Raw genomic sequence first — 22993 nt, forward strand, 5'->3', positions numbered from 1 at the left:
CAGTGTGTAAATTAATCAAATCAAAATCAACGATGTGTGTGCCATACGGTGGCAATCTTTGAAAGAAGTGTTTCATTTGGAAAAATAACTGAGTTGTTCTGCTATTTGTGTGTGTGGATGTGTGAATTGTGTGTAGTGTTTTGACAAAACGAGCCTTGTTTTTAAAATTGTGCTTAAGCAATCGTAAAAAAACTTTAATAGTATGGATATGGGTATGAGCATGAATCAAATTTGAGTCCGTTGAGTCACGTCTAACAAAATTATCTTTTGTAGAATCGAAAGACTGCCACATGAGGGTGGAAGGAGAGGTATATTCTCACAACAACAGGAGACTCTCATTGTCAATATGGTCCTTCAAAATAATGCAATTCGACTGCATGAAATACAACAGCGAGTTGTTGAAGACAACGTGAATTTTGAAGGAATCAACAGTGTTTCCATGTCTTTCCATAATTGACCGTGTTCTGCAACACAACCTGATAAGTTTGAAACAAGCCTATAGAGTACCATTTTAGAGAAATTCAGAAAGGGTAAAAGAGCTACGATATCAGTATGTACAAGTAAATGAACAGTTACAGTGAATCTACAGCACTACTGAATTACAGTACATCTTTACTGTTTTGTATGTAAAGCTGCACACATATACGGAGACGCCTGGCATGCTGTGTCATTTACGTAAAAAAAGTAATTTTAGTCTATTTTTCCTGTATTTAGAGAATGTTTGAATTGGACTCCATGGAGAGGCCTCATGAATGTATCTTCTTGAATGAACTGGGTTCAATCTCACGAAAAGGAGAGGGAGAGGTCGCAACATAATTGGTCAGAGTGTAGTGTTTTTAATTTATTTATGTGGTGTGTAATAATTACTGCGTAGTGTTTATGCATTGGCGGGCTTTGTGTGTCATCTGACAACAGTGTTAGTTTTTTTTGTAAAGATAATATAGTTTTGAATCAATTGTTTGATTTAGCAAGTCAAGTCAAAGGTTTTGACAGTGTAGCTTGAATTTGGGGGTTTGTGTTTACTGTTTTGATAAAGTGAGAGTAAATTTCAAGAAATGTGTTTTAGCAATTCAGAAAAACTGTAAGAGTGCTTTTTGGCCTCACATGCAGGGCGGAGTTGGGCGGCACAGCGGCACAGCCACCCCACCATCGAGGGTAGTGAGAGAGGAAAAACGTATGCCGTTTTTAGGCACTTTAGGTGTTCGATATTTTTGGCACCAATATAGTTCCATACTGCCAAGTTTTTTCATGCACATCTGGGAAAGACCCCGGGAAATCATGGCTGTTAACCATCTGGGTTTTCCCTAGCGGAAAGCTCTCGCTGATCTCCTCGGTCTCCCAGAGTGTCGAGCAGACCCGCGGCTGTGCTTTTACACACGAGCGCCGGCTGGCCAACAACAAAGGGGACTCAAGTCGACCGGTGTGCCGACGTGGTCATGTTCTCATGTGAAGACATAAACCACTCACGAACACCGTCTCAGCATGTATACACCCAGGCATGTGAGACAGTTATCGTGGCTGTCAATGAGGACAGGAAACAACCGCATCCGTCATCTTTAAAAAGAAGCAAGCTCTACCTGTGTAAGCTCTTTTAGGGAAACTATTCTCCTTGGTGCTGAAGTACGTAGGGGGATGGTTTGCGGCGACACAGACAGGGAATGTGTAGCCTGTCATGTGCGCTCTCTCTCTCTCTCATAGAAGGTGCCCTCTTACCAGCCATGAGAATGGCTTTTCAGTGCTCTTAACAGCGCACCGAACCAGCTGTGAGAACAGCCTTTTTTCTTTTGCTTAATAGAAACAAAATAGAAAAAGAAATAGAGAAGAGAAAATCGACCCTGCTGCAGTGCCGTCACTCCAACACCAGACGAGGAGAGGTCCACTCGAAGAGCTTGACTCGTATAATGTTAACACACGCTTTGTAGAGAGCAGGAAACATACACCACTCGGCTCCGAAGCGACAAGCAAATTCAAGCACCTGCTGCTCATATATACCCGCGATGCGAGGCAGAGCAGCTGCTGCAATCATTTACCATTTACCATAGTAACACTCGAAGTAGATTGGCTTCTCTGGTGAGATTCCTATTCGTCGGTCTGATGTGGCGTCGGAGTGACCGACTGAATGGGAACTATAGTGTATGATATAGGAGTTATTTTGATATTTAACCACATAATACTTGTAGCTACCTTAAGCTGACTGCTATAGTTTATTGTATTGTTATCATTTTCATTTGTGTAATTTTTTTTTTTCCTCTCCAACAGCTCCAAAATACATACAGGCCTATAGAATGGTGCGTAAAACAAATTCATAATGAAAAAAACTAAAGCTCATTTGAATGCGTATTTACCATTGAGGTTTAAAACAACTGAATTTAAACCATTCGAACGCAATAAACAGTGCAAGAGGACTCATTTCACTATAAGCGTACACTGTCTGAAAACCGCCTGCACATTAAACCGCTGCTCATAAAGCAGTATTTGAACTGTCAAATACACACTCATATGTGTCAAAATACCCATGAATCCTTGTAAAGACAGTCGTTTAAAGACACACATGAAGTTTTGCAGATAGGTCTATTTAATTTGTATCTTTGTTGTATTGTAGTTTTTTGTCCTAATTCTTGTAATTAGTTTCTTTGTTCCTATTTCATCACTGACTGTGTACTATTTAGCCTAGGCCTATTTTTTATGATATTTAAATTGGTTATGAGATTTATGAAATTTCAGTGGTATCACATTTTTATATCATAACTTTATTTAAAACAAAAAAGACTATATTGTGATATATATATATATATATATATATATATATATATATATATATATATATATATATATATATATATATATATATATATATATATATATATAATTATTTTTTTTTGTGAAATAAAATTACTCATATTGTGATATAAGATTTTGGTTATAATGCCTAACTCTTGATAGAGTAAAGGTATTGTATGTATTGTATTGTTTACAAAGGTAAACGAATCAAAGGAAATTTAGCGTCTGGACTGAATTACGATGATCGTGTCCGTTAAATCTCAGAGATGCTTTTAGCCTTTTGACATTTGCATATAAACTATGGATCTTAAGTTTACGAGCCTCGTTGTCACCTTTGTTGCCTTGGTCGATGCTGAGCAGGTACATCTCAAAGATCCTTTGTGACTTCAAAAAGATCTTGAAGGGTTAGTTCACCCAAAAATGAATGAATTACTTACTTACCCTCATGTCGTTCGACACCCGTCAGACCTCCGTTCATCTTCGGAACAGAAATTAAGATATTTTAGTTGAAATCTGATGGCTCTGAAAGTCCTCCATTGGCTCAATGGCACCGTTCACTCTCAAGACCCTTAAAAGGTACTAAAGACGTTGTTACAAAGTCCATCTCACTACAGTGGTTCTAAAATAACTTTATGAATCGGCGACAATAGTTTTTGTGCGCAAAAAAACCCTAAATAACGACTTACATAGTGATGGCGATTTCAAAACAAAGCATCATGAAGCTTCGAAGCGTTATGAATCACTGAGTCGATTCAGCGCTTTGAATCGCCAAATTTCAGCAGTTTGGCGGTTTGACACGCAATCCGAATCATGAATCAGTTCGCTGATTCATAACGCTTCGAAGCTTCATGATGCTTTGTTTTGAAATCGTCATCACTATGTAAGTCGTTATTTAGGGTTTTTTTACATTTACATTTACATTTAGTCATTTAGCAGACGCTTTTATCCAAAGCGACTTACAAATGAGAGCAATAGAAGCAACTACAACAGTCAGAGGCTACAGTATGCAAGTGCTGTAACAAGTCTCAGTTAATCTAACACAGAACACACAGGATTTTTTTTTTTTTTTTTTTTTTTAATAAATAAATTAGACAGACAGAAAAATGAATAGAATGTTAAGTGCTATTCTTGATTGGTCAGGTGCTGCTGGAAGAGATGCGTCTTTAGATGTTTTTTGAAAATGGCTACAGACTCGGCTGCTCGAATTGAGATAGGCAGGTCATTCCACCAGGTGGGGGCAGTCCAGGAAAAGGTCCGTGACAGTGATTTCATGCCTCTCTGGTATGGCACCACAAGGCGTCGTTCACTGGTAGAACGCAAACTCCTGGAGGGTGTGTATGTCTGAACAAGCGAGTTAAGGTATATTGGTGCAGAGCCAGTGGTTGCTTTGAAGGCGAGCACCAGTGCCTTGAATTTGATGCGAGCGGCTATTGGTAGCCAGTGGAGTCTGATGAAGAGAGGCGTGACGTGTGCTCTCTTCGGCTCGTTAAAGATCACCCTCGCCGCTGCATTCTGGATCAGTTGCAAGGGTTTGATAGTGCATGCCGGAAGGCCTGCTAGAAGAGCATTACAGTAGTCCAGTCTGGAGAGAACAAGAGCTTGGACCAAGAGTTGTGTGGTCAGCTCAGATAGGAAGGGTCTAATCTTCCTAATGTTGTATAATGCAAATCTGCAGGACCGGGTTGTTGCAGTAATGTGGTCAGTGAATTTTAGCTGATCATCGATCACAATTCCAAGATTCCTGGCTGTCCTGGACGGAGTTATGGTTGATGAACCTAGCTGAATGGAGAGATTGTGATGAAGTGCTGGGTTGGCTGAGACCACAAGCAGTTCAGTCTTTGCAAGGTTGAGTTGCAGGTGATGTTCCTTCATCCAGGCAGAAATGTCTGTTAGGCAGGCAGCGATACGAACACCAACCGTGGGATCATCTGGTTGAAATGAGAAGTAGAGTTGAGTGTCGTCTGCATAGCAGTGATAGGAAAAGCCATGTTTCTGAATGACCGATCCCAGTGATGACATGTAGATGGAGAAGAGAAGTGGTCCAAGCACTGAGCCCTGTGGAACGCCAGTGGCTAGATGATGTGACTTAGACACTTCACCTCTCCATGACACCCTGAAGGACCTACCTGAGAGGTAAGACTTGAGCCACTGGAGAGCAGTTCCTGAGATGCCCATCTTCACGAGAGTTGACAGGAGGATCTGGTGGTTAACTGTGTCAAAAGCAGCAGACAAATCCAGTAAGATAAGTACTGTGGATCTGGAAGCCGCTCTTGCCTGCCTCAGTGCCTCCGTAACCGAGAGCAGGGCAGTCTCAGTTGAGTGGCCGCTTTTGAAGCCTGATTGGTTGATATCCAGGAGGTTGTTCTGTTCAAGAAACGTAGAGAGCTGGTTAAAAACAACTCGCTCGAGTGTCTTTGCAATGAAAGGCAGAAGGGATACCGGTCTGTAGTTTTCTAAAAGTGCTGGGTTTATAGAGTGTTTCTTAAGCAGTGGGATTACCCGAGCCTGCTTAAATGCTGTGGGGAAGGTCCCGGTGTGAAGAGAGGTGTTGACAATGTGAGTGAGTGCAGGAGTAACAGAAGAAGAAATGGCCTGAAGGAGGTGAGTGGGGATAGGGTCAAGCGGACAGGTAGTGGGGTGGTTGGAAAGGATGAGTTTGGAGAATTCAGCTTCAGAGAGCAGAGAAAAAGAGGGGAGTGTATGTGTTATGGTTGTTGAGATGTGCGTGTCGTGTTTGTGGTGCGGAGAATTGGCTGCTGATGGAGGAGGTTTTTTGTGTGAAAAATTATGCAAAGTCATCAGCTGTAAGAGTTGATGAAGGAGGGGGGGGAGGAGGACAGAGGAGCGAAGAGAACGTTCTGAAGAGTGCACGAGAGTCAGAGCAGTTGTGTATTTTGTTGTGATAGTATGTAGTTTTAGCAGTGGAGACGTTACTAGAGAAAGAAGCGAGAAGAGACTGATACAGGGTCAGGTCAGTAGTGTTTTTAGTTTTGCGCCACTTCCTCTCTGCCGCCCGGAGTCCAGAGCGATGTTCGCGGAGAACATCAGACAGCCAGGGGGCGGAGGGGGTGGTGCAGGCTGGCCTGGATGAAACGGGACAGAAGTTGTCTAAGCAAGATGTTAGAGTGGAGCAAAGAGTGTCAGTAGCACTGTTAGTGTCCAGTGCTGAGAACTGAGCAGGTGGAGGGAGTGAGGAGGAAACCACAGTGGATAGACGGGAGGGAGAGAGTGAGCGTAGATTACGCCGAAAGGTAATCAGCGGAGGAGTGTGTGTTGTGTTAGGAGTTAGTAGGAGGTTAAGAGTGATGAGAAAGTGATCTGAGGTGTGTAAAGGAGTAACTAAAGTGACGTCTGTGGAGCAGTAGCGTGTGTAGATAAGATCAAGATGGTTACCTGATTTATGAGTAGCTGTAGTAGATACTCGCTTAAGATCAAATGAGGTCAGAAGAGTGGTGAAGTCTGCAGCCTGGGGTTTACCAAGGTGGATGTTGAAGTCACCAAGCAGTACCAGAGGAGTGCCATCCTCAGGGAAGTGAGAGAGTAACATATCCAATTCCTCCAGGAAGTTACCCAGTTGACCTGGAGGACGATAAATAACTACAACATGGATTTTAGCAGGGTGAGTGACAGTGATTGAGTGCGATTCAAATGAGCAGTTGCCAGATAGAGAAGGGATGGGCTCAAATTTCCAATCCTTTGAGATGAGCAGACCAGTACCTCCGCCCCTCCCAATCTGGCGAGAGGTGTGTGAAAAAGAGAAATTATTTGAGAGGGCCGCAGGAGTGGCAGTGTCTTCTGGTTTGATCCAGGTTTCAGTTAGAGCCATGAGACTGAGATGTGAATGAGTGGAATGAGTTTTTGCGCACAAAAACTATTGTCGCCGATTCATAAAGTTATTTTAGAACCACTGTAGTGAGATGGACTTTGTAAAGACGTCTTACCTTTTAAGGGTCTTGAGAGTGAACGGTGCCATTGAGCCAATGGAGGATCAGATTTCAACTAAAATATCTTAATTTCTGTTCCGAAGATGAACGGAGGTCTGACGGGTGTCGAACGACATGAGGGTAAGTAATTAATGACAGAATTTTCATTTTTGGGTGAACTAACCCTTTAATCTACAGTGATCTAACGGTGGGCACGAGGGCCTGGACATTGGGAAAGTCATTCCAATACACATAGACACTTGTTCTTAATTTACCTCATAATTAAACTATTCCAGAATGTATATGATATATTTCTGTATGTTTGCATGTCCTATGTTATACTAGTTGTGATGTGTGAGTTATGTTAAGGTAATTTGAAATGCTTGTATTCATGTGTAAGAATGTATCTCTGCTTTAATATCTTACAACCATATACTTCTTGGATTTAAAATTCTCCTCTCATTAAGCCTTAACCACATTTGGGTAGTAGATTACAATAAAATGTATTATACTATTGTTACCATCCTTTGGAATTAAAATGACCCTATCTGACACCATCATAAATCAGGCAAATTAGGCTGTAAACAGAGACAAAGGGAATTCTCTCACGCTCAAAATGCAAACTCTGGATTTGTCAAGTTACCCAAAGAGAGTCCTAAAATTTGCGACTTAAGTCTGACTCGAGTCAAGTCATGTGACTCGAGTCCCCCACCTCTGCTGCACAAATCTTAGTCACTTTAATGTTCAGATTTTGCTACGAGCTTATATAGTACTGTTGAGTACATTAGTTATACTCGAATAGAACAGAAACTATTCTTCGTGGCCAGAAGTATAATCTTTCTGGAGAGTTAATAGGAAGAATACACTTTCGTGAGAGTTGATAAGGCGAACGGACGAACGGTCTAGCTCAGTGGTTCCCAACCACGTTCCTGGAGGACCCCCAACAGTGCACATTTTGCATGTCTCCTCAATCAAACACACCTGATTCAGGTCATCAGCTCATTAGTAGCTACTCCAAGACCTGATGTGGGTGTGTCAGACAAAGGACACATCCAAAATGTGCACTGTTGGGGGTCCTCCAGGAACGTGGTTGGGAACCACTGGTCTAGCTGATTTGAAATTAATTCTCTGAAAGGTTATTCTGAGAACAATTATAATCCATTGTAGTTAATTATCTATATATACACATGTACAAATACATGGGCTATATTTTCCCTTTTGGGTGATTTGGATATTTATAATTGATCATAACACGCTATGATTAATTATGAATATATAAATATAAATATATAATTCCCTTTTGAGCTAATTTAATTAATTAATTAGTAGCTGAGTTGCTACAGAAATGACTATGAGTTGTGCTCAATTATAGTATTCAGTAAATTATTTTGCTATTTATTCTATTTCTAAATATTAATGTAAATGTGCTATTATGTAAAAATAGCAAACTAAAGATGAAAGCAATTAGTTAAAGCTGCTGTCCCTAACTTTTTTTGTGTTCAAAATTGAAAAAAAATTATATAATGATACTGTACAACATGAATCCATTTTCCAAACCATGTTTTTGTCTTACGTTATCGTTATGGTACACTTATAATAGGTGGTTATATTGGGACTATTTCAGACCAAACTGTTAGGAACCGCTGCGGAGGAGCACAGTCCCTGCGTGACTCGCCATAGACATAAACAGAGAGAAGTAGCTCCGGGGGTGCAATGTTCTTCCGCAAGATGCATGCAGTTCTGTTTATTAACTGCTAGAGCGCAAAAAGTTATGGACTTCAGCTTTAACATAACCACCAACACTTTAATTAAGGATTTTTGTAAATGAAAAGGCCACTTAATCTGAAAAATATATTTATATCAATAAAATATTTTATTTTACAATGTTCTTCGTATGACCATTTGATTCCAAAACTGTAAAACTTATGTGACATTTCACGTTGAAGGTGTAGGGTCACAACACCAGCATACAACTTTTCCTTTTCAATGCAGTTAGACTGGGTAAAAATATCTGTCTTGGTTATAGTTACATCTCAGTGTTTGGCAGAAAATGTCTTCTACCCCCTCTAGCTACATTTTAATTATTTACTCCTAGCACACTTCACTCCCAAGACAGTGTAAATCTTGTGAGCCACACTCAATAATTAACATAGTTCCACATTTCATGCGCAAATACTCCAACATTTCATTTTCTTTCCCTTTTTTTCCTCCAAGTTGCCATGTTAGCGTGTTAATGGATTGATATGCTGTTGTACTATGTGGATGGAACTTTAGGACACTGTACTAAAATATGGATTGGAAGTAGAAGACTCAAGAAGATGACATTTATGTAATTGACACTGATACCAATTGTAACAGGCAGCCAAACTGAAGCTCAAAGGTGTATGCTGTGAGAACATGAATTATTCTATATGGGCATATACAGTATATTATGTGAGCAGTTCTCATTCAAACAGTTTATATTTGAGATAGTAGAAAAAAGCAACACTCTGAAGTTTCCCAGAGCTGCTGTTATTTTAGCTATAATACTGTATGTAGGTGTTCTAGCATCAAAGCACATTTGTTCAGATGGTTCTTTTGCGCCATGGGTTGTCAGACCCAGAATAGTTTGTATCTGTGAGGCCTGTTGTAGAACAATGGCTTAGGGTTCAAAAAACAAGTAGAAACATCTAGTCAAGATAAGAGTTCAGTTCCCATTCAGTCGGTCACGTTCGACGTACGTCGGACGTACCGACGAATTGGGATCACTTCAGGGAGCCCCTATCAGCTTCGAGATATAGAGAACAGGCCAATGGGCCATTGGCGTGCGAGATTTGCATCTCGCGCTCCGCCCCGCGCCGCGGGTATAAACAGGAAGCGAGAGCGAATGCACGCTGTCATTCACTTCGGAGCCGAACGGCGTTGATGAAGCAAGACTGCTTTTCTAAAAGAGAGCCTATCTGCAAGAGAGATGCTCCAGAGAACGAAAAGGACGCTCTGTGTTGGCGAAAAGGCACAATCAGCGCGACCGCATGTTCACCGCTGCATCAGCATAACAAACTGCTGTTCTCACAGCAACTGTCTGTTTGGTGAGGGCGTTTGTTTCAGTGAGTGCACCACGCTCTTTAAACAGTGCTGAAGCACCCAGGGGAAGACCGCGGCAACACACAGGTGGTAAGTGCAGTCCACTTACCACCTGTGTGTTGCCGCGGTCTTCCCCTGGGTGCTTCAGCACTGTTTAAAGAGCGTTTCCTCACAAAAGAGCAACACGGGTGTGACACTGCGTCTTTTTCAAGACGTCATTCCACTCGTGCGTTTCTGGATGCGGTTGTTTCCTGTCCTGACGGCCACGATCCCTCTCGCATAAACATGTTGAGACTGTGGCGTGGGTGATCCGTGTTCTCTCAGGGGAACGGGATCACGTCGACGCGCTGGTCATCTCACCTTCCGCGTGAGGGTTTGAGTGTTCAGCGCGCCGTGTGCCGTCTGGCTGCCGGGTGATAGCGCGGGTTGCCACGGCAACTCTGCGCGCGTCACTCGGCGCCTCCGATGCGCGGTCGAGACTATGATGCCTCAAACGGGGTTGAGTCCCTTCGCTTATACCCCGATCTAGTCTCTTTTCTGGTGCACCAGAGGGGGGACTATTTTGGTTGATAAGCCTGGGTGGCCTGAGGATTACAGTGAGGCTTCCCCGCCGCGTACATCTCTGTGGGCCCCTCACTCCTCTATCGCATCGCAAGCATGTTGAGACTGTGTTCGTGGGTGGTCTATGCTCTCTCATGTGCTGTCTCACGGCCACGCCCACTGTCTCACGTGTCTGCTGGTAGCTTACAGATGGGATTACTGGTCCTTAAAAGGGGACCTAGCGTTTCATTTGGGGCTCTAGCAGAGGACAGATGTCAATCGCTGCATCGGAGAGAGGGCTGTTATGTGTTGAAAATGAAGATGATGCTGAGATTTCCACCGTAATAGTGGGCGCTCGTGCTGAATCAGATTCATACTTGACAGCCATGCTTTCCCGGATGGCTGAGGCATAGTGCAACGCGTAAATCGCCTTGCCTGCCCCTTACCTTTTCTCGGATGTGCATTGGAAGGCTTTGGCATTGTGGAACTATTGGTGCCAAAATATGGAACACCAATAGGGCCATAATCTGTATAAAGTTTTCCTCTCTCTCACTACCCTCATCGGTGGGGTGGCAGTGCCACTGGCAGGCCACCTCCGCCCTGCTTAGTGCACGAGGGTAGTTCTGAGCCGAGGTTGAGCTGCGCACAGCGCTGGCCCTTGGCTAGACGATGTCCACCCTGGTCCAGAAACACAATTGACCCGGATTTGGTCTGGAACTGTTCTTCCCCGGAGAAGGGCCGGGTGGAAAACCATTAGTAATTCTGTTCTGCCACTGATGTTAAAAACAGCCAGTGGTACCCAAAAAAAAAAAAAAAAAGAGCAGTTCCAATACCTCTGGGTCTCGGGAGTTCAGGAATGGCAGCGTGTGACGCTACAGAGCCTCGCCGCTTTCATTCCCCTCCCCACAAGAGGGCGAGAATGGCAGTGTGTGACGCTACAAAGCCTCGCCACTCTCATTCCCCTCTTCTCAGCGGTGCGTGGACAACAGTGCGCGATGCTATGCCTCGCCACTCTTGTTCCCCGCTGAGGAAGGAGGTGAGGCAGACCGTGCGCAACGCCACAAAGTCTTGCCACGCTCAGCCCCTCCTTCATTTGGGAGCGCGCTTGGCGGTGGTCGACGCTCCCATGCCTCGCCACCCTCAGGCACCTCTCCCTTCGCCACGCCCCCTCCGCGGACGCAGGTAAGTGTTGCACAGCACACTCAGATCCCACTTCGGGCCGTTCCATGCCGTCCGAGTCGGATCCCTGCATTCCGCGTCGCTGCCCCGCTGCGGGTACGTCTGTGGTTAATCCCCTTGCTCGGTGTCTGGAAGCCTGGCTAGAGCTTCCCAGCCCGTCTCGGGGCCGTACCATCAGACTCGGCTATGCGATTCAGTTCGCCAGGCGTCCCCCTAAGTTTGGGGGCGTTCACTTCCCAGTAGCGAAGGAGAACGCCCCCCTGCTCCGGGCGGAGATCGCAGTCCTACTGGCGAAGGACGCGATGGAGTCGGTCCCTCCAGCCGATATGAGGTCCGGGTTCTACAGCCCGTACTTCATTGTACCCAAGAAAGGCGGCGGGTTATGGCCGGTCTTGGACCTGCGATTCTTGAACCGGTCCCTTCACAGGCTGCCGTTCAGAATGCTAACGCAGAAGCACATCTTCAGGTGCGTCCGTCCCCAAGATTGGTTTGCAGCGATCGACCTGAAGGACGCGTACTTCATTCTCGTTTCTCCTCGACCGGCCCTTTCTGCGCTTCGCGTTCGAGGGACGGGCATGTCAGTACCGCGTCTTGCCCTTCGGCCTGTCCCTGTCGCCCGCGTCTTTGCGAAGGTTGCGGAGGTGGCCATTGCCCCCATGAGAGAGCATGGTGTTCGCATTCTCAACTACCTCGACGACTGGCTGATCCTTGCCCAGTCATGAGAGCAGTTGTGCGAACACAGGGACAAGGTGCTCAGTCACCTCAGCCAGTTGGGACTTCGGGTCAACTGGGAGAAGAGCAAACTCTGTCCCACACAGAGGATCTCTTTTCTCGGTATGGAGATAGACTCGGTCGCCATGACAGCGCGCCTCACAGAGGAGCGCGTCCAGTCAGTGTTGAACTTCGTTCAAAGGCAGGACAGCGGTACCACTGAAACATTTTCAGAGGCTCCTGGGGCATATGGCATCCACAGCCGCAGTAACGCCGCTCGGATTGCTTCATTTGAGACCGCTTCAACGCTGGCTACACGATCGAGTCCTGAGATGGGCGTGGCACAGCGGTTCCCTCCGTGTCCAAGTGACTCCGAGGTGCCGCCAAACCTTGGTCCATGGTCGGACCCTTTGTTTCTACGGGCGGGAGTTCCCCTAGAACAAGTGTCCAGGCACTCCGTTGTCTCCACGGATGCCTAATCCACGGGTTGGGGTGCCACGTACAATGGGCTTGCAGTTTCGGGTCTGTGGACGGGGCCTCAACTGCAATGGCATATCAATTGCCTCGAGTTGTTAGCAGTTCGTCTTGCACTCAGCCGCTTCAAAGTTACGCTCAGAGGCAAGCACGTTCTGGTCCGTACGGACAACACTGCGACCGTTGCGTACGTCAAAAAACAGGGTGGTCTACGCTCTCGTCGCATATCACAACTCGCCCGCCATCTCCCCTTATGGAGTCAGAAGCATCTGAGGTCGCTTCGTGCCATTCACATTCCGGGCCTGCTCAATCGTGCAGCCGACGAGCTGTCACGTCAGACGGTGCTTCCGGGAGAATGGCGACTCCATCCCCAGGCGGTCCAGCTAATCTGGAGTCGTTTCGGGGCCGCACAGGCAGACCTGTTTGCCTCCCCAGAGACGACCCACTGTCAGTGGTTTTATTCCTTGACCGAGGGAACCCTCGGGTCGGATGCCCTGGCCCACAGCTGGCCCCGGGAAGAACGCAAGTATGCGTTTCCCCCAGTGAGCCTTCTTGCGCAGACACTGTGCAAAGTCAGGGAGGACGAGGAGCAAGTACTGTTGGTTGCTGTATATTGGCCCAACCGGACTTGGTTCCCGGAACTAGTGCTCCTTGCGACAGCACCTCCCTGGCCCATTCCTCTGAGGAAGGACCTCCTGACTCAGAGAGGGGGCACCCTATGGCACCTGCGTCCAGACCTCTGGAAATTCCATGTCTGGTCCCTGGACGGGACGCAGAGGTTCTAGGTGACCTACCGCAAGCGGTAGTTGACACCATCACTTCCGCTAGAGCCCCCTCTACGAGGCGCCTCTATGCGTTGAAGTGGAACCTGTTCGTCGATTGGTGCTCTTCTCGCCGAGAAGACCCCCGAAGATGTTCGATCGGTTCTGTGCTTGCCTTTCTACAAGATGGGTTGGAGCGAAGGCTGTCTCCCTCCACCCTCAAAGTCTATGTTGCCGCTATCGCCGCTAATCATGAGCTAGTAGATGGAAAATCTCTAGTTAAGCACGATCTGGTTGACAGGTTCCTTAGGGGGGCGAGGAGGTTAAATCCGCCTCGTCCTCCCTCCATACCCTCTTGGGACTTAACTCTGGTGCTAACTGCACTACAGAGAGAACCCTTTGAGCCTCTGCAGTCAGCTGAGTTGAAAATTCTGTTGTTAAAGACAATACTCCTGACTGCGTTGGCCTCCATCAAGAGGGTAGGGGACCTGCAGGCATTTTCGGTTGACGAATCGTGCCTGGAATTCGGGCCCGGTAACTCTCATGTGATCATGAGACCCCGGCCTGGATATGTGCCCAATGTTCCCACTACTCCCTTCTGGGACCAAGTGGTGAGCCTGCAAGCGCTGCCTTCGGAGGAGGCAGACCCATCCCTAGCTTTTCTCTGTCCCGTCCGTGCTCTCCGGACTTACGTGGATAGAACGCAAAGCTTCAGGACCTCAGAGCAGCTCTTCTGTCAACACATACTGGTCTGGCATGTATACTACATAGTTTTGAGTCGGTTTCAGTGGTTTCGTGTGTACGCAGATATTTCTTGAGACAAGGGAAAAATAAGATTGAATAGGGAAAGCTCTGGCTTCGTGTGGATGTGGCCTAAGTTTGTATTTCCTTGTTTTCCTGTTTCTTTTCGTTCTAGTCACGAGTTTGTTTCCATAGTTACTGATTAAGATGTGCACCTGTTTCTTGTGGAGTTCCTTATTATCCTGTTTATTTAGTGCCCTTGGTTTGTTCAATTCTTTGGCTGCGTCCGAAAACCTAGGCAGCTGACTTGTTGCCTCGCTGCCTTATCAGACAATGACTTGTAAGGCAGCGTTTGTGCATGAAGGCATCTCACAACTAATTTCGGACAGATTTCTAAGGCAGTATAACAGTTTAATGACCTACAGCAAAATAGAGAGAGCTTTGGTGAGAACTAAACAAATATTTAATTATTACATTAGTAATTTCTTGCTAGAAATGACATCAGTAGTGGAAAATGTAGGTCAAAAAATGGAAGCGTTAGCTTAAGTTCTGCCGGGAAGACTTAATTACTTTGTCACTTATTACCTTCATCTCTATCCAATCACGTCTTCATTCTATCTGTATAAAAGTCGTACTTACACGTTTGAGTTCGCAGATGCCGACGCGACAACAGCCTCCACCCTCCCCACCACCACCAGGATGGTTCCGTCCATACCTTCAAAGGTCTGCTCCGCCCCTGCCTTCATCTCAGGCAGGAATATGCTGATCCGCTACCCTCGGATTGCAAACTATGGACGGGGCCTATGCCAAAACTTTATTATGCTTGCTGGGCTGTCAATAAATGCATGCTTCATACATCACTCTATCTTCCGAGTCTTTCTGGTAGAACATACATTTACACACAAACTGACCATCAAATGCAACTTTCGGACACAATCTTTTTTTTCTAGCTCAACTGTCACAGAAAGGAACGCACAGGATTGTGGGATATCAAAGGCAGCGAAGGATACATTTATGCTACCTTCAAAAACCGATCAGATGAAGGCATCTCAGGGACAGGAAGTAAAGCTAACATTAGATTCGGACGTGCCTTAATGCCTTCCTAATGTGTCCTCCAAAGGCAGCTTTTTGTCTGGTGTCATCTATTTTGAAGGTTGGTTTTTGTTTCTCTTGTTGTGCTGGAGTGTTTTATTTTAGATTAATAAGGTAATAAGCCTAACAGATCCTCTACTTGCCTCATTGTGGAACCAACCCATCACAGCAAGTTATATCCAAACTTTTCACTCACAACCACAGCTCAGTGTTAGAGCAAGTCAGTAATGTTTTGTTTGAGGTGATAAATAGCTGCCTTACATCTCTGAAAAATCAGAGCTTTGTCGAAGGCTAAATATCAACTAAAATACTGAATAATTATACACAAATTTCTGTCTATTTAAACACAATAGCCTCTTTTCCACCTCTGTACATATGGCTAAAGAAATAAAGTCAAAATTGCTATTTAGACTTTTTTTCTCGCAATTCTGACTTTATTTTTTTTAGCCATACACATACACACACGCTTTGTGAAGTTTTGTGAAGTTTAATGGCAACTAATTTGCAGACAAGACAGGGCATTTTTTGAAACTGAATTTGAATGAATATTTAAAGATAAGAATATATCAGTGCAATGTAAGTTATGCACTGGGGATAAACATCTCTTAACCACATTAAACAGCACAAACAATCTGTTAGAGTTCCTGACACATCACCCTGCATAAAATGATGTGCTTATAAGCTTTTGATCTTCTTTTAAGCATTTTAATAAATGCATAAAAATGCTTTTTCTTCTGTTATTAAAAGTCACTAAAGGAGGTTCATGCACATATATATTCAAGTAATTGTTAATACAATTGTTGATTATCAATTTTTAGTTGTTGAAACCCTCTAAGACATATAGCCCATTCAAATAGTCTTTAAAATAAAAATATTAAAAATAACGTAGCATATTAATTAAATGAAAAGTGATGTAACTAAAAAAAAAAATAGGCTGATGGATTTCAATGATGACGTTCACTCAACTACGAATCACATTGACCCAAATTCCAGTCATAATATCAATACAATAAATTCATTCTGTTTAGGAAAGGGAGTGGCCTCCACCTCTGTACATAACAGAGCCATCTTGCATCTAACTAGGTTAGGATATCTCTTCAGTTTTCTTAAATAATTTACGAGCGGAGAACAAGTTTTAGCACTTGTGAACATTTATGCATAACATGCATTCTTAATTTAAGTAATAAAACTGAAATGCATAATACACGCAAGTATACATTTGTTCTTCACTCACTGAAATTGAATCAGAATGATCAGGGAACTGAGTAAAAGACCGAACTGAACTTTACAGGTTGAACTTGAATAAGGAAAGCTCTGGCTTTGTGTGGACGGGGCCTAGAAACTAGATAATTAACTGGACACTAATTAATTAGCTGAACTAAACTAACTAACGAAGCTAACCAAGGAAACATAAAAGTGGTGACAAAAGGAACACATGACAAAACAACTGAAAAATCAAACAAACAGACGGACATGTGACCATATGCTGATGTATTAGCTTGACAGGTAATTTTATCAAATGTAGTTTCACGAGTTTGTTTACCCATAGCTAATAAGGTTTAAGCGTATTTGGCTTGCTGTCCGCAGTGGAGGGGCTCGAGGAAGCCGCTTCTACTCGCGCTTAGATTTACCCCCCAGGGACTACTAGTGCTAGGAAGAAGAGAATAGTAAACAAGATGCCTAAATGTAAGTAGGTGGAGATGTGGAGGTGGGATGCAAAACAACTGATGCCTGAAGGAGGTAGGAGGCTGCTTATATGCTTTGGTGGTTAATTGAAAGATTAGATGGGTTCACGCCTCCCGAACTTGCGTTTGTGTAAATCACTAATTGAAAGATTAGATGGGTTCACTCCTCCCGAAATTACGTTGTGAACTTCACTTCATTTTCCAATCAAAGATACATTTTTACAGGATTCGTTACATCTAATCACACATTTTTGTACATATCTCAATCATTATTGAATTATGTTTTATGTTTAAAACTAAGCATATAAATATAATCTTACTAAGACATATTATTGGGATAAATTTTAAGTAGTCTGCTATGCTGTTATGAAGATCTCATTGATTTACTTTACAAGCCATCAAAATTTAATTTTACTTTTTGGCCATATAAAAATGTATATGGCCAAGCAACTGTATAAACAGATGTCACCTGAACTGAATTTTCCAACACAGTTCAGTATTATTGACTTTATGAATTTCTTAACTGAGAAAATTAAAAAATTTCAGCCTCAATTTTCAGCCTCAATTATTGCCCCTGAAGAACAAATGCAGTGATTTATACCTATAGGACAGGGTGAGCTAAATAAACGTATTATTGCATCTAAAACAAAAACAAGTTGATTAGATCCAATACCCACTAAATTACTGAAAGAGTTGTTACCTGTACTCTTCTCAGTATTATTAAATCATGTCCAGAGACCCTTCAATCTGACTGTTATTAAGCCTCTCATTAGGAAACCACAAACAGATCCAAATGAATTGTCAAATTACAGACCAATTTCAAATCTTCCATTTATGTCTATAATTCTAGAAAAAGTTGTGACAGCTCAATTGTGCTCCTTAATGCAAAAAAGAAAAAAAAGAAAAAAGGATATTTATGAAAATTTTCAGTCAGGATTAGCACAGAATAGCACAGAAACTGCACTCGTTAAAATGACAAATTACTTACTTCATGACTTACGATTACGACCAGGGAAACATAAGAACACATCTGGATATACCAGCATTAGCTTCAGTGCCTCAGCAAGCGCTCTGTGTCAAACTGTTTGTCTGCATTACTGTGTATTGTCCCATATAGTGAGTTTACTATATTAAAAAATAATTTTGGTGAATAAGCAAGCAAGTCGTGTGCTTCTCCCTGTCCTAGTTTTATTGTGGGTGGGGATACACAAGATTTGCCTGTTATGTGTTTGGGAGCGGATCATGCTCTGTCAGCCTTTGAGGAGGCTGACTGTGAGCATTGTGAGAGGCTGTCGCTTCGCAGACTCCACTTCCGCCTGTTACTTTTTGAGGAAAGTGTTCAGGTTAGTGTTCCTCATGGTTCTGGCCCCGCTGCTGCTGAGGCAGCACAGAAGCTGCAATCGTGGAGTTTGCAAATGGAACTCTCAGAGGGGTTAGAGACGGGCCCAGCCTTTTCTCTGTCTTTATCCAGCGCTCTCTCTCAGGGATCGGAAGCCCGCGATGCGGCTTCTTCCACCCAGGGATAGAGCCAAGTGTTTGAACTAACAAACTCTGAGGAGGTGGAAGAGCTGAGCATCGAAGTGGCGGAAGAGACATGCCCCCTTTTACTCCTGCATATGAGGAGTTGGTGGAGGTGATTACTTGCGCTGTATCGAAGTTAAACATTGAATGGCCAGCCGAGAAGCAGTGCGCTAGTCTGAAAAACAAACTGGACGCGTGCTTTTTGTCATCAACCGCTGCACCTCCACCACAGGGCCTTTCATTCTTTCCCGATCTCCATAACGAGTTATCAAGATCATGGAATAAGTCATATTGGTCCCGTCTTTCAGTCCCCAAATGTCTAGGGTTGAACAGAGGCTTGCGAGCCATCTGTCCCCTAGTTCATCGTCCCTGACGCTACCCACTAAGCCCCTTAAAACATCTTCTGCGTTAGTGGGTAAAGCGTATACGGCAGCAGGTCATCCAGGTCCCTCAGCAGATCAGTCTGGTATGCCTGCAGTACAGACATAGTGTGCAAACATGCACCAGACTGATCTGCTGAGGGACCTGGATGGTAGCGAGGAGGTAGGGCCTGAAGTGGTTTGAGAACTGCGTCGGGCCACCAATGAGACCGCTAGAGCGATTGGGCAGTCTTTAGCAGCCCTGGTAGTCACAGAGAGACATAATTTTGTCTGACATTAAAGAAAAGGACAGAGCATTTCTTCTGGATGCCCCGCTTTCGCCTCCTGGCCTCTTCGGCGACGCTGTAAATACAGTCTTGGGGAGGTTCCAGGAGACCAAAAAGCAGGTTGAGGCATTCAGCTCAGACTACAAGGAATTTGCCTTCTGAACTATATAGACAACTGGCTTCTCCTACACAGTCAGAGCAGATGGCGGTTTGGCATCGGTAAAGGAAGGACGCTGAAGTGGATCTGTTTGCGTCTCAGGATACAACGCACTGTCCACTTTGGTTCTCCCTCACACACCCAGCCCCCTGGGGATTTGCTATTGTACAGACATGGCCGAGGCTGTGCCTGTATGCATTTTCCCCTGATTTTTCTCCTCCCAGGAGTTCTGGAGAAGGTCCACTGGGACAGAATAAGTCTACTTCTAGCCGAGCCCAGTATGGTTCTGGGATCTAATATCCTGGCTATTGTGCTAGAGGGTTCATCTGCGGCTCCCTTCGAGCCTCTTGAAACTTTCAGAAAAATCTCTGACCCTTAAGACAGTGTTCCTTCTAGCCATAACTTCTCTTAAAAGAGTTGGCGGTTTACAGGCCTTATCCGTATCCACTACATGCCTTGAGTTTGGGGGATGGTCAAGGCATTCATTTATCCTAAGCCGGACTATGTCCCTAAGGTGCCGACCAACATACCATGGCCTATCGTGTTGCAAGCTTTCTGCCCTCCTCTTTTCAGAAGTTGAAACTTGTGTTTTCAGTGAGAGCGTTGGATACTGTCCACAGAGCTGCCCTGTGGAGGAAATCCGAGCAGCTGCTTGTCTGCTTTGGATAACCTAAGAAGGGTCTTCCAGCATCCAAACAGACAATCAGCAAGTGGAAAGTTGAGGCTATTTCTCTTGCTTATGAAGTTTCTGGTCAGCCAACACTTTTAGCTGTCAGAGCTCATTCTACTAGGAGTATGTCGGCCTCCAAGGCCTTAGTTTCGGGTGTTTCCCTTAAAAAGGTTTGTGATGCGGCGGGCTGGTCTTCTCCGCACACATTCATGAGGTTTTACAACCTGGACCTGGATGCTGCCCCAGGTTCTCAGGTGCTTATGTCGTAGTTGTGCCACAGTTTCACACAGACAGGATTTTGGGTATTATCATTCCCAAAGCATAACTGATGCAGCGCAAGTTTCCTCGAAAGGGAATGTCTCAGGTTACGACTGTAACCCTAGTTCCCTGAGAAGGGAATGAATCGCCCTGTCATACTTCCTGCATCCCTGAGATTGACTTGCTTTGTTTATTGAAGCTAATGCCGGTATTTCCAGATGTGTTCTTATGCTTTCCTGGTCGTGACACCACCAGCCCATGACATTCCGTATCACCATTGGACTAGTTGAGACACGTGCTTCAGATGCAATCATGCAGTGCCGTTCCCAAAGCGTCATTGATGCAGTGTCTTGTTCCCTTCTCAGGGAACTAGGGTTACAGTCATAACCTGCAACAATTAACTTCATCTTAGTGCTGCATTCGATACTATAGATCATGACATACTCTTATGGGGATGATACACAAGGCAACTTTTTGAGCAATGTTACTAGGCAATGTTGCCGTCAACGGGCAACCAGGTAAGACACAGGGCCCATGACCGATCTAAAGTATCCAGATGTGTTGCCCATTCCCAATGGGAAAGTGGCCAAGCAACATTGCTTTGTAACATTGCCCAGCAACATTGCTCAAAAAAGTTGCCACATGTATCATCACCTTTAGATAGATATTAAAATTAAAATTAAAATTACACTGGTATTGAGGGATAGACATCAAAATGGTTTAGATCGTACCTATCTGATATAATTTTATTTATTAAAATGGGGAATTTAACGTCAGTAAATTATGGAGTGCCGCAAGGTTCTGTTTTAGGCCCTCTGCTATTTGCAATATAATGCTTCCCCTTGGAAATATTATGAGAAAACATGCATTAGTTTCCACTGTTATGCTGATGATACAGTATACTCAGTTAGAGTATATATTTCAACACGTCCAGATGAAATCTCTAAATTATCCAAGTTGACAGAGTGTATTAAAGATATCAAATATTGGATGACCAGTCATTTTCTTCTTCTAAATTTGGATAAGACTGCGGTATTACTTATTGGACCAAAATTGTGCACACAGTGTTATATCAGACAGCAACTTTTCTTGCTACTGCTAAGGCCCTAAATGGTTTAGCTCTTGTGTATTTAACTGATCTTCAACCTGATTTGTAACACACACTCTGCCAGTTTAAATCTAGATTAAGGATACATCTCTTTAGCCAGGCATTCACATAATGCATCTCATAAACTTGCACTGCAGTTATATCAGATCATGTACGCATGATTATCTATTGCTTGAAAAGTTATGAAAAGCAGCTACGCTAATTATTTTCCACTTGCTTTCTGTTTCTACCTCAGGATAGACATACCTAGAGATTATGCCAGCTCCAGTTTAGATCCTACAGAGCTCCAAAAGGGACATGGTGAAGGGTGAAAAAATGAGACGTAGGAAAAATATATTTGTCAATGCTTTTGCATTCTCTCGTAAATGTTTTGCGTTCCCCCGAGAAACTTTGCATTCCTTCGCAAAGAGCTCAAAAAGTTTTGCGAGTGAACTCAAAGTTTCTCGGAAAACGCAAAGGTTTTGCGAGCGTACGCAAAGTTTCTTGGGGAAATGCAAAACATTGTGAGAGAACGCAAATGCCTTGACTTTTTTTTCACATCTCATTATTTTTCCCACCACCATGTCCCTTTTTGGGCTCCATAGGATCCAGCCTCTTACGAAGAGTTTAGATGATCCAACACCTGTGAAAAGATGACGCCAACCCCTGCGAGGACTTCAGATGACGTCAACTCTGAATCAACATACACACCTGCCAAATTTTCTATATATTGTAATCATTATGATCACAACTTTTATAATAATATAAAATAAACAATTGCTTTAATGAGCTCATTGTTTCCGCCTAAATTAATACAGGATGTTAGCTAACTACTTTATTTGTATTGTAAGACTGTAAAAAGCTAGCATGCCAGAATGTCTGAATTGTGAACCAAACTCCCCGAGAAAACAAAGGACATTTACTCTTACATTTGTCTCTTACAGTTATCACTCCCATCCGAGACGACGTCACACTGAGTGAATCATTTGAGAATGGCTTTAATTTACATGCTTTTCCTTTCACCTGAATCTTCCCCCATCCTTCCTCTAGAATTCACAAAATCTATATGGTTTAATGTAAATTCTCACTATACAGTATTATACGTGTTTGATTTCATTTGAAATGTCTCAGTGCGACTGGTACAAAGATCTCATCACCACAGAAGTAAACAAGAAGTTAATAAAGGTTTTAAGAATTAGAGAAATTTGGCTGATTACGGTGGGTGTGGCTGCAACCATTTGGTCTTTTATCAATACAGGTCATATGGGATAGTGATTAAATGTAAATATTAACACGTGTTCCCATTTGAAAGGTTTCTGTCTTGGTCTGAGCATATGAGGAGGTGTGACAAAAGGTTCATGGCGCGATACTGTAATCAGTTCAGCCCATAACGCTGGGGGTCTACAAGACGCTCAGCGTTATGTAATATTCAGAAGTCAGGTATGCATCTTTCACTTTTTACTTCAGAGTATTTGATGTTATGTATGGATTATCTTTGAATTTATTATGTAATTGGCATTATACATTTACCTGACTGTTAATAAATTGTTACATTTTGATCTATTCTGACTTACTCTGGACTTATTATCTCTAGTAGATTATGAATGGGTATAATTTCAACAAAGGGTTAAACAGAATAATTAAATGTGTGATTAACTATTAAATATAAATTACCAAATAACCAATTGGCATTCTAACTAAATT

The sequence above is a fragment of the Gobio gobio genome (assembly GCF_949357685.1).
Source record: "Gobio gobio genome assembly, chromosome: 14".
In the NCBI taxonomy this organism is placed as follows: Eukaryota; Metazoa; Chordata; class Actinopteri; order Cypriniformes; family Gobionidae; genus Gobio; species Gobio gobio.